The sequence below is a fragment of the Camelus dromedarius genome, chromosome 19, assembly GCF_036321535.1.
Source record: "Camelus dromedarius isolate mCamDro1 chromosome 19, mCamDro1.pat, whole genome shotgun sequence".
Classification (NCBI taxonomy): Eukaryota; Metazoa; Chordata; class Mammalia; order Artiodactyla; family Camelidae; genus Camelus; species Camelus dromedarius.
This window is the reverse complement of record NC_087454.1, coordinates 28656369-28669063: the sequence shown is the minus strand read 5'-3', so window position 1 is coordinate 28669063 and position 12695 is coordinate 28656369. Positions and strand designations below refer to the sequence as shown.

General features: G+C 54.5%; 1 protein-coding gene across 1 annotated transcript in view; it reads right to left on the bottom strand.

Annotated features, from left to right (window-relative positions):
• The window catches only part of TTBK1 (tau tubulin kinase 1), a 40862-nt gene that overhangs the window by 10068 nt on the left and 18099 nt on the right, over positions 1-12695 (bottom strand). The gene's annotated exons all lie outside the window — the stretch shown is intronic.

Below are 12695 nucleotides of genomic sequence, written 5' to 3'. Positions count from 1 at the left end.
GTCCAACTAGGCTGAAACCTCCTAGAGCCCCTTCCCCCTCCCCATCTACCATGTCTAAGCTGCCGGTTGAGGAATGAGTGGGGCCAATCCACTGATCTGGAATTTGCCCCACCCCTCCATCTCTTAAGTCTAAAAGACTAGCCCTTGCCTTCTGCCCAGGCGGGCGATCCCAGAATTGGGTCTGCATCGAGTGGAGCGGTAGGAAGGAGGAGGATGAAAGAAAGCAGGCGAGGCGCAGGTTCCTGGAAGGCGTTTTTAATCAGGATTTGGTAGTACACAAGCTCTCCGGATTGTCTGCATTAACATACAGGGACTTAAAAAGGCACAAAATCCCTCGCACAGCGACGCGTGACGGCGGGACACCCCCTACCCCCACCCGTGCGCGGCGGTGCGTGTCCGTGTCCCACTCCCCCAGGCGGCGCCGCGCGTGTGCGTGTAGGTTTCAAGTGTTGGATTTGTACAGTACTCGCAGTCTAGGGGCGAGGACTCAGTGCATGCTCTTCTACCCGGGCCCGGGGCACCCCCCGACGCCCCTCTGTACACTGAGGACGCACCCCGGAGAGAGAGAGAAAGAAAAAAAAAAGCGTCCCATCTTAGTGTGTGTATGGTTTTGAGTTTTTCGTGCATGCTTACGCTGGCCGGGGTCGGGAAATAGTGCAAGCTTATAATACAGTATTATTGCAGTACAAAATGGGGTGTTTATGATGGGAGAGGGAGGCCCAGGAAAAAACAGCTGGGATTCGGGACCTCCGGGAGGGTCCTCTCCCCAGCCCCCTTCCCATCCCTCAGCTGCCCTCTCCACCGCTATTGGAAGGCTTCTCCCAACGCTGGGAGGGGGCTCAACTGGGCCCTCAGAGTTGAGCTTCCCCCATCCCACCGGTCTCACTTCTCAGGGGGCAGGGGCCAGCCCTCTCTTCTCTCAATACTATCAGCCTTTAGGACCCCGAACCCCGCCTCCTCCCCCATGGAAGCCCCTCCAAGTAGGGGGGAGGGGTCGACGGAGCAAGTGCAAAGGAAGCAGATGTTGGTCCCTGAGTTTTATTTTTGGGGGTGGGGAGGGAGAAGAGCTGAAAGTGGGGGCATGTTTGGGGACCCCCCCAGGGCCCTCAGTGGTGGAAGTGGGGTGGGGCAGGAGACACGGACCCTGGGGCATGGGCCAAAAGGGGTTATCGGGCGGCTCTGAGAGACCTAAGCTCAAAGCTTGGCTCCCCCCTCAAATCTGGGCTCTTTGGCATCCAATTGCAAGGCCAATTATTTGGGGCGGAGGGAGGAGGCAGCCCTGTGGGCGGTGAGGTAACTGGAATCAGGGGTGGGCAACGGGGGCTCTTTGAGCCTGAAGAATTGGCCAGCTCCTCCTCCCAGTCCTCATCTGCATCCCACCCTGGAGCTCTGAGGGCTGAACCCCCACTCCAGTCCTGCGCCGCCTCGGGCCAGGGACCCAGAGGCCAAGAGCCCACGGAGGGGAAGCAAACACAACCTTAGCGCGGGGCGACGGCGGCGAGGGGCACTAACTCCTGGGAGGACTTTAGCAGCAGGCAGCTTGGCGGGGACGAGGCGCAGGGGCTGACGCTCCCTCGGGTTGCCCACGTCCGGGCTCCCGGGAGGGAAGCTCTGGAGACATGAGTGGGGCTCGGAGGCCGGGCGGTACCCTGGTCGCGCCGCGTAGCAGCTAGTTAAAAAGACGGAACATACATTCGTGGTGCGACGGCCGCGGGGTCGGGGTTGGGGAGGTAGTGGTGGGGTGGTCCGAGGGGCGGGGACAGAGGGGAATGTGGTGGTTGGGGGTCCTGTTACACTGATAAACCTGCGAGAGGGGCTTGGGAACGCGATCCTCGTGCTTTGCCGGGTCGGGGCCCTATAGTTTGCTCTCCGGAGAGTGGGATGAAGTGTGCGCGCAGCTATGGAGTGCGTGTGTGTGTGTGTGTGTGTGTGTGTGTGTGTGTGTGTGTGTGTGTGTGTGTTTGCGGGGGTGCCGGTTATCGTGGCAAGGTGAACCCCACCCAACCCCCGCACCCCTTGTGCGGGTAGAAGGGAGGTTACATGGAGGGGCGCAAGGCGGCGGAACCAAATGAAAGGTCTAGGGAAGTTCCCATAGTCCTTTGGGCTTCATTGCCCTTCCTCCCTCACTGCTTCTCAACGCTTCACTTGTGGGGAGGGGCCACTCAGGCCCAGGGGCTCCCTAAGCTGGGAAGCCCACTGGGTGGTGTGGGGAACCATTTGGGATTTTTGAGGGATGTGGTCCTTAGGCTGGGAGCCTCTCCCTTAGGGAGAAGGATGCTTTAAAATTTTTCAGAGGCTGACCCCACCAGTCCCAGGGGGCACCTCTGTCCCTAATGGGAATAATGCAAACTGTGGGGACATGCCCCTCAACTTAAGGAGAGTGATTTGCCACGCTCCTTGTTACCAAGGCTGCCCATGGGGGTGGGCCGATTCCTAACCTGATGGGTTAGAATCTCAGTGGAGTTTAGGATAGGGTGGGGTGGTGTTCAGGGCCCTTCTTAGGCATTTATGCTTCCATCCTCAGACACTAAAGGACAGCAGGGGATACAGTATTCTCCATGCTCCCACAGCCAGGGATCCCCACACCCTCCCTAAGCATGGTCCCCTCCCCTGGCCACCAGTATAGACACATTGCCACAGCTCCTGCCTACACCAGTGGCCCAGGCCCCCCTACCCCCAAGCACTGCCTGGGCAGACAGCACCACCCCTCCCCAGAAAAAGGGACCTAAGCAGGGCAGAGGAAAGAAATAGCAGGAGGATCCTGGGACCATCCACAGAGAGGAACCCTGGCTTTTCCTGGGATTGGAGGGGCCTGCCCTCCTTGGCTGGGGAAATAAGGGTTAATGTGCCAGCATTGCTCAGAGGCTCCAACATTCCCCCAAGTGCTGGGCAGGGCTTTTCCCCACAATTAGAAATGCAAAGGGAGATGGCTGGGTTCAGGATGCTAGTCGTTGGGGTGAGTGTTGAGTGGTTATTGCTGTGACCCAAGCTGCCTTAAGTGGGTGGGAGTATCTATTCATTACTGAATTTACTAGAGCATTTTTCACTGACCCAGGGTCCTATCCCATAGAGAAAATACTGGTCCTACAAGGAGGACCCCACTTGCCACAAATAAATCCACTGGCCTACACACACATTTAGGCACACACACCATGAGCTCACTGACATGTACATACAGCACACACCTCACATCCCCACTGGCCATGAACTGCCTCCTCTCAGAAGCCTACTCAGTTTGAGTTCCTAGGGAAAAATACTGTACCCCTTTGAGTTCTGCAACCTTGAACAGTTTAGGGGTGGGGAGTTCTCAAGCTCAGAGAGATTGCAAACTGAGTTCAGGGTCTCTGCCTGTAAACCAGTCTTGTTTAGCTCACACAGTGATTTTTCTTTAAAAAGTTGTTGCTTTTAAAAAATTAGATCCCAATAATTAAAAAGTGAGAGATTTCACATAAAAATTGGAAGAGATTAGCAATAATTGGCTGAGCTGAGGATGGTGGGCTCCCCGTTTACCATAGCCTCTACAAGTGCCCTCTCCCTGACACTGCCCTCACTCCTGTTGGTGAGTTGGTGACACTTATCTCAGATCTCCATGGTCAGTGGTCACCAGTGTCAGTACCTACCCCCCGTGAGCCTGACCTCAAGGACCACTGAGGACAGGGTTTTCAGCACCTGCTTTCTCACCAGAACTCTTACTCCGCCTAAGAGCTGCTATGGGATGGTCGGAGCCATGTGGGATTGAGAGGCTGAGGTCTCTGGAGCGACAGGGTCCAGCCATTTCAACAAACCCCAGTACTCTGGAATGACCGCCACCTGGACATCATCCCATGCCAAGGTGGGATGGAAAAGAAAGGAGTGTTTGGCTCATAGACAACTTCCTCCTAGATAGAGCAAGGAGGGGTCAATCAGAAAGGACAGTAAATAGACCAATACACAGACTAAACGCTTTAAAACTCTTGTCAAACAAGACCTCAGTTATTCGGCATTGGCCAGGGTTTTTTTTTTTTTTTTTAATGCTTTTGTAAATTAAGTATTCTGATTAATCCATTTAATGCAGATAATACTGGGATCTACTTCCTAGGCTATTGTAAGGATTAAATGAGTTATTTTTGTAAAGTGCTTAGATCACTGCCTGGCACATAATAAGCGCTGTGTGCCAGTGACTATTAAATAAAATTAATTAATAGTTGGAAGCCACCACTATATGCAGGGTGCAACGAAAATATGAAAAAAGTATGAAAATACCATTTTCTGATACAACAAAGAGTGCTGCCTCTTTTGAAAGCTGACCTTGGGGAGGCTATGTGCTTTCCCCAAGAAGGGTATCATTTCTAGAAACACTCAGGCTTCTTCTTTGGGAAACCCTTCAGAAAAAGGAGCCTGACAACACTGCAGGCTCACAACTTCCCTACTCAGCCCAGGACCTGGAGACGGGCACCTCGACTCCAGACCATGCAGAGTTCTGCTGAGCTTCACATGAACTTGCTCCAACACACACAGCTTCAAATAGCCCTAGATGTTTCTGAAAGTCAAAGCTACCCTCAAAAGATAATATTATTAAGATCACTTCCTGTTAGCTCAGAGCTTTATGGCTTATAAGACAGTCTCTCCACTATGGAGGGCATACAAAAGGATGTCCCCCAAAGGACAAATGTTTTGAATCATGTTCTTCCTTTAAAGGACACACCCTCTTCTACAGTTATCAGTTCTGGGTGTGTGTGTGTGTGTGTTTGAAAATTCAGCCACTTTTGGGATGCTTACTAGGAATCTCCACCTTCAAAGGCTTTGAAAACATTAATATGTGTTTAATGCTAAAACAAGGCTGAAGCTAGTGCCATCATCTTTGATATGTCACAAGGCACTTTAGGATCTTAGAGTACCTCTGGGTTCTGGTCACTGAGTGAGAGCTGTGCTCAGGGTCAGGTAGGAGAACCCTCTGGAAGGAAATGCCGGATAACAGAGTGCTTGGTTTCATCTAACCCCAGGTAGCAGGGGACCTGTCCACTGCTGCTGACTTTTGGAGTGGCTGGTGGACAGACTTCCCTTCATTTCACCCCCTGCCACTAGTGGGGAGGATGGGAAGAGGACTAGAAGGTAGAGGGGAGAGGTGAGGGGCAGTGCCAGGAGGCAGGGAGTAGGGCTACTGTTCATCCCACCCCCTCACCTTTGTGCTTGTGTTTTCTCTCTTTTCTTGAAGGGTCTACCTTGACCCTTCCTCTACCTTCTGCCACAGCTGGGTGCAGAGCCACCCAGAACAGCCCTGAGGGCAAAGGAGGCTTGGCCTTGGAGAAGTTCAAAAATGAGCAGCCAGGATGGGGGTGGGGGTGGGGCATGAGGACTAGGACTGGAGTCTGGCTTTCTTCCCAAATGGAGAGGGTGCTCTTGGCCCAGATATCCTCAAAAAGAAACAGATTTGGAGAAAGGAGTGTGGTGGGTGTGGGCATAGCTCACACGGATGAGCCATCTATGAAGACAGTTTGGCTCAGGGCACTGCCCACCCACTATGGCACCCCCAGGCTGGGGCAGAGGCCCTGAGGCCTCTACCCCAACCAGAGACAGGAGTTGAAGGGAGATGAGTTGGGAGGGAAGCAAAGGTCAAGAGGAAGAGGCAGAGAGAGGAGCCAGATGATAGTAGGTACATAGAAAACTACCAAGGACTGCACAAACATCTTTTTGACTCCATAACACACACACACACACACACACACACACACACACACACAGGACTGCTGCCATTCAGCACACACAGTGGGTGCCATGCACATCAGGGTCTATGTAAATGGTACTCCCTGGAATTGTGCAATGCACAGCCTGAGCATCCATCCATGACAGCCATGCCACATACACAAATGCTCATATATTAGCACACTCATAAATGTACATGCATGCATACAAGCACACACAGATGCAGCCTCACTGTAATAAATGTTTCAAGCCTCCTCCCCTCCTTCCCTCCCTGTACAGGTACTGCCCTTCCTGGAGCCTTCTTCACCATTGCTCCATGGGAACAGAGGTGCTGGCTGAAACGGGTAGGAGTGAAGAAAGAGAACCTTAGGGGCCCCTGCAGTGACACATTGGGGGCTGAGAAATGGGCAGAAAGAGCATAAGCAATCTGGCATCCTGACCCCCCCACCCATCTCCAGATTCCCATCTGATCAGCCTACCAAATTCTCTGTCTTCATCATGGCCCCTGGGGGGTCAACAAGCTTGGCTGAGCACCTACAGGAAGGAGCCACGCTCTGAGAGGGGCAGTGGTGGGGCCGCTGCTATCTGGAATTTGTCCTGAGCTCACAGGTCTCACCTCATCTTTAACAACCACCCTCTCTGCTACTGCCTCTATACAGGGTCCCCTCACCCTGGGATTCCAGGCCCCATTCATCCAACCTCAGCTACTAAGGAGCCGGACCATGCAATCAACCTCACCAGTGGGTGATGGCACATATGCCTTTTGGGGAGGGGTAGCTTACAGTGGATTGAGCTCCAGGCCTTGGGTTGAGAGGTGGGAGGCAGGGACTCTGTCCTCTGTGAAAGTGGCATGGGAAAAGCTCACTGGGTCACAGGGCCGCTTCCTCCCCATATCACTGAGTATAGAGGAACTTTCCTACCATACCCCAAAGCTGGCTAGCCAGGCCTCCACGTCACACACAGGGCCATACTCCTTGCCCTGCACAGATAGACAGACAGACATACACCACACCACACCACACCACACCAAGAAGGTCCCAGTCTCCTAGCAACCCCCAGGGGGGGACCAGGTCTAGCTCTGCCAAGAGATCACGGATTAAACAGAATAAACCCTGTGCCAGACTGACTCTGACCCAGCATGCCTCTCCCTGACACCTTGATTTCCACTGGACTCTGGAACCACTGGTGGCTCCAGTACAGGGCCCCATCCTGTCCCAGAAACTGCACCAACAGCCCCACCCCTCCCTGCACCATTTGGCTGGCACCAAGCAAAGGGAGACATGGGCGTGTGGGGATGGGGGGTTACAGTACCTTGGGCCAACGTTATACGGGCTGTATTGCATGATGGGGAGGGATGGGGTGTGTGAGTGTGTGATTATTGCGTCCTGGGAAGGAATTATGGTCTCTGACTGCTCCCCACCCCCCCCCACCTGCCCCCTCCAGGAGGGGGGGGGGCCCAGCCTAGGTCTTGTGGGTGAAGCGGGCCCACACCTGCTGCAGCTGTGACCGCGAGATGCGGAGCACCGAGGGCACGAGTCTGTGGTTGCCGGCGGCCAGGGGCGCGTGGCGCCGGTGGGGCGCCCGCACAGGGCTGCTCTCAGCCGAGCGGCTGCGCTGAATGAGGGAACCGGAGGAGCTGCTGCCGCCAGGGTGAGGGTAATTCTCGGTCTCCAGCGTGGAGGAGGAGAACACGGAGGACGCCAGTCGTCGCAGGGGGCTGTACCGCGGGAGGGAGTGCCCCGAGAGTCTGTCCTCCTCCAACTGAAAGAGACCAAGAGAGTGGAGGGAAAAGAGGCGTCAGGCACAGACTCGACAGCTCCGTCTCGGGGGCCACCCACCGCTGACAGCCCCTGCGGCGCCGGCATCCCGGGCAGTTGGGCGGGTCCGGCAGGATGCAGGGGGTGCATACCGCCCTGTTCTGCCTCACAACCTCGGCTCCAGCCTCCAACGCCCTTCCCCCGCTTCCTCCTCACACCGTGGTCTCCTGGCAGAGACCATGATCGCTCACCTCCTTCGAGAAGCATTCCTGGCTTAGGCCTACCTAGCTCAGGGTACCCTCTGGGCTGAGGAATCCTCCCTTCCAGGAAGGCCGCTCTAAAATGTGTTAGCAGCTGTGCCCCATCTGTCTCCCTGGCTGAACTCCATGCCCCTCTTGAGGTCTAGAGAACACCCCCTACACACCCTCCGCCTTGGCACCTCTGCCCCCATGACAATGGGGGTCTCAGTGACAATGTAGCACAAAGGTAGGACTCTGGAATCTGACTACTCGCGTTTGAATCCCAACTCCACCACTTACTACCTTGGTGACCTCAAGAAAATTACTTCATAATTCAGCTTCCTCATCTGTAAAATTGGGTAACTATGTTTCCTACCTCTTAGCACTGTTACGAAGATTAGATGTTATAACACGCAGAGCTCTTAGAATAGTGCTGGCCATGGTGTAAATGCTCTGTTGTGTGAGCTGTTTTATTATCCTTTAAATCACTCTTGAGAATGAAAAAAGGGATAGAGGACTCGGGGGGAGGAGGGGCCAAATGAAATCATTTCTCCAAGGTGGCTTTTTCCCTGTCCTCTCCAAGTTTGAGCTATGTGGCAGGGCTTGCCTGCCTCACTTGGCCACCATTGGGAAGAATCCTGCCTGTGCCCTCCTGCCCTCGTGCCCACAGACGGAAAGGGGACAGTGGAGCTGAGTATCCCAGACATGTTGGGGATGGAAATGGTGACTTGGCTGTCTGTCACCAGACCTCTCTCATCCTGACCCTTAGCTCTTCCTGGGACTGAAGCCAGTTTACATAGCGTTAGTGGGGGCAGTGAGGACTGGCTGGGTCAGCTGCTAGAGGACTGAGGGGGAGGGGCCCCTGAGGACATCAAATTGGGGCACAGGAACCCAGCATGGAACCTCCAGCAGAGAGGGGAGGAGAGAGACTATTCTGTAGGATTGTCTTTGCCCTCATCAGACTTTCCCTTCTACCTTCTTTTTGGCCACGCCTAGGATTCTTCTGAACTGGTCCTCTCTGCATTGAGGATTAGGGGTGTAAGGCCCACCTGGGATACAAGGGACAGAGATACCCACAGCTGCCCACCGCCCCTTTCACTGCACATATCGGGAGCTTGAGTTTAACATCTCAGGCAGAATTTGGTCCACTGCCAGAGGAATTTAATCCCAGCGTGCTCCTGTCCCTGCAGGCCAGGCACCACTGAGCCCACCTCCTTGTCCTCAATGCCCAGCTGAAGTGTCACCCCTGTGAGACCACCACAGCTTCCCAGGCAGACTGGCTCCCTGTTCCTAGCAAAGGTCTCTGTTATCTCCCTATGGTCCTTGACTGTAAACATCCATGTGTTTTGCATCCCGCTTGGCCCCTGCCCCTTGACTGTGAGCTGCTAAAGGGCAGAACTGTGAAGCCTTATTCATCTTTGTCCCCCAGCCTCTAGCACACGTGGCAGAGAAATGCTCTAGGGGATGCCAAACAAATGTCCATGTACTCAGGGAATGTTGACCTGGTGGGTTATCAGCCAGAGACAACCAGCAAAGGAGGGTAAACATCCCTCCCCCAAATCACATACTCTGTCCACTGCTTTCCCCTCTGCCCTAGCTTTTCTAGCCACTTCTACTTTGCACCTTAAATTCCTAAGAGAAGAAAATGAGGTGTGTGTAAAGAAAAAAAGTTAAAGTATTATGGATGCACACCAAAAAGTTAAAGTATTATGGATGCACACCAAAGAAGAGTAGATGCTCTAAAACTGCCTGGTTCCACATTATCCTGGTCCCTGCTCCCCACGGGGGTAGGGGACAGAGTTGCAGGTGCTCAATTCTTTAATGATTGCTGTTAAGAGGAAGTTCCCACATCAGACACAGAGCAGACAGAGCTGGGTCTAGGAAGGGATTCCTTGCAGAAAGGCAGCAGGGTGGGCTCCCTATAGAGACTTCCTGCCTGCCCTGAGCCACTTAATCTAGTTACAGGAAGAAGGGGAGTTCCACAAACTATGACTCCAGTGTGTGGCCAGGTTTAGGAGGCCCCACCCAGGCTGGGCTCAGGACTCTTTCCAAACCAAAAGAAGGCAAAAATTACACCAGTCCATTCCTCCCTCTTCCCCTGCCCTTGATGAAGAAAGGGCTCGGCTTCACCCTGCTGTCCCGAAATATTCGGCAAAACGTGTCCTGCCCCATGTGATCACACCCAGACACACACAGAGGCCACATGCCCACAGGCACAGCTGCTGACACCACCCAGCTAGTGGGCGCACACACGCGTGCATGCGCGCGCGCGCGCGCGCACACACACACACACACACACACACACAATGGCTCTTTCTGACCCCGCGCAAATCATCTGCTCTCTCTGGCTTGTGTTTGCTCCCCTCCTAAACGCACAGACCTCAGACTGTGTGGCTCCAAGCGTGGCCCTAGAGCCAGCTGCCTGGATTCAAACCCACTTCTACCACTCCGCAGCTGGTGACCCTGGGCTAAACACTTAGCTCCTCTGAGCCCCTGTTTCCTTATCTTTTCAATGAGGGTGGCCTCTTCACAGTATTGTTGTGAGGAGTCCACGGGTAGAACGTGAAAGTGCCGAGAACAGTGCCAGGTATTATATCCTTATTAGAATGATCTCTATGATAATTATCCTGCCAGCTGTGCTGTTCTGTGCTTCCTTGGTTCACACACTTGCAGACTCACTACACGCTCTGCACAGACACTCTGACATATGCACCCACATGCATGCATGCACACATGGGCACACCCACACACTGATGCACCCTCTAGGGTAGGCTGACACAGAAAAGTACACGTGAGGCCACAGAATGCTGACCAACCTCACTTCTGTACACTGTGGGGAAACCAAGGCACACACACACCTAACACCCACTCCAGACACACATACACACAACTCATTGCTTGCTGAGATGGGCAGTGCCTACTCTTGTCACAAGCAGGACCTGAGCCCAAGACTGACTGTACAATAGACCTGTGCCTGCTCCACCAAATCTCTCTCTTCACCCCCGTGGCTGGAACTTTCCAATGTGAGGTTGACTCTCAGGACAAGGGTGGGAATCTGAAGGTGAGAAAAACTGCCTGGATAGCTCAGTCCCCCAGCTCTGAGACCCAGCTGGCCTATAGTTACCAGGAAGGGACCGGAAGGTCCAGGTCCAGAATCCAGGCCTCCTGACTTTAATTCGGGGCTTTCTCTTCGCCCTACACCGCCATCATCTGTCTCCCTTCCTAGACTCTACACTTGTGGCAGGCACCACCTATTGTATGTATGATCTCTGATGCTTCCGGTCCCCAGCATAGAGTAGATGTTCAATAAGTGTGGGATGACTGGTGATGAATGAATGGATAAGAGGGGAGCAAGGGAGCCCCAGATGGATCTGGCTGCTGCTTCTGCTTACCTAGTGCTGGTCCTGGTGGGAACAGTGTCCAGATCAGCAACACAGCCATGCTGCCCACACCCTGCCCCAGCTAAGCCTCCAGCTCAGGCTAGCTAGGACCCCTCTGGGTGGAGGCTCATGGTCCCCACTTTTTGAGCCCCCAATTTTCCAGCATCCAGGACAAGGCCAGGACGCATACTGAAGGCCTGAAGACCTCAAGCTGCCTCCATCAGGGCATCTGCATGCTCCCGGCCAGGCCTCCCAATCTGGGCACACAGCAGAACCGGCCCCGGCCCTGCACCTTGGCATCTCCCAGAGCCTCCTGCATGCATGCCCCCGACGTGGGACAGTTGAGTGGAACGCGGCACAGCCCCTGAGCCCTCCAGCATCATCTCCTTGGCTCTTTCCAGACCTCAGAGGGGACACAGACCCCATTCAGCACCCAAGGTAAGAGTTGGCGCTACTTCCTGGGTCAGAGGTCAGTCTCTGCCCCACACAGAGAAGCCAGGCCAGACCAGTGGCCTTCCAACTATTCTGACACCCCACCTTTGTCAGAAGAAAATAACCAAAATACCATGACATGCTGCATTTATGGTGCAGCCGCTGCCTGGGCCCTCCCTGCCCTCCCAGCCTCATCCCTCAGTCCTTCCACAAGGAGAAAGTGCCACTGCAGCCTGACCGGGTCCTCCCGAGACCCCCAACATGCCCACCTCTGTGCCCAATTCAGGGTCTCTCCTGCCCTGGCTTCAAGTGTCCAAGTGTCCTGACTCACAGGGCGCACCTCTCTCCCCTGCATGGAGCCTTCTCTGACCACAAGAAACCTTCTGTCCCTCCCTGCTGCCCTCACCACCTTTCAGCAGCTCCCTCCTGATTTCTGAGAGCACTCTCCCCACTGTCCCACACCCTGGCCCCTTTAGCTCAGTCTTTCTCAAGGGCTTCCTTTCCTCTCAACCCAGGTGTGAGTTTCCCAGCTCTGACTTCACCCTTGGCTCTCCCCACCTCACATAGTCCTCTTGGGTGACATCAACCACCCCTGTGGACTAGAAGACCCCGAAATCCGTATCTCCAGCAAAGATCTCTCTCCTGAGCCCTGATGCCTCCAGAGTGCACATCCCACAGGTACCATGAGGTCATCATGTCCAAATCTGAGTCGATGATCCCTTCAAAGCCACTCAGTGAGGGCACTGCTGTCTACCCAGAATGCTGGGCATCCACAGAGACCCCCTCTGCTCCATCACAGCTCCCTCAGTCATCTTCGCAGCATGTCTGGGCTCCATCCACCCTGCCCCGCGGCCAAAGCCCCCACCCTGGTCTAAGCCACCAGGGCACTCTCCTGCTGGCACCTGCTGTGTGTCTTTCCTGCTGATAGTTTGTCCCCTTCAATCCATTTTCCACACAGCAGCCAGAGGGATCATTCAAAAGTACCAACATAATCATGCCACACCCCGATTTAAAAGCCCACAGTAGCTCACCAAGCCTTCAGAATCAAGCCCCAACCCCTTAGCTTGGCCCCAAGTCCGTCCAGGAAGAGGCCCCAGGACGCACCTCACAGCCTCATCTGCTGCAAAGAGCAAGCAGCGCAGTGCTTTCTGATTGCCGCCTCCAGGCCTTTGCATAGCCTGTCTGCTTGGCCTGGGAGGCCTTTC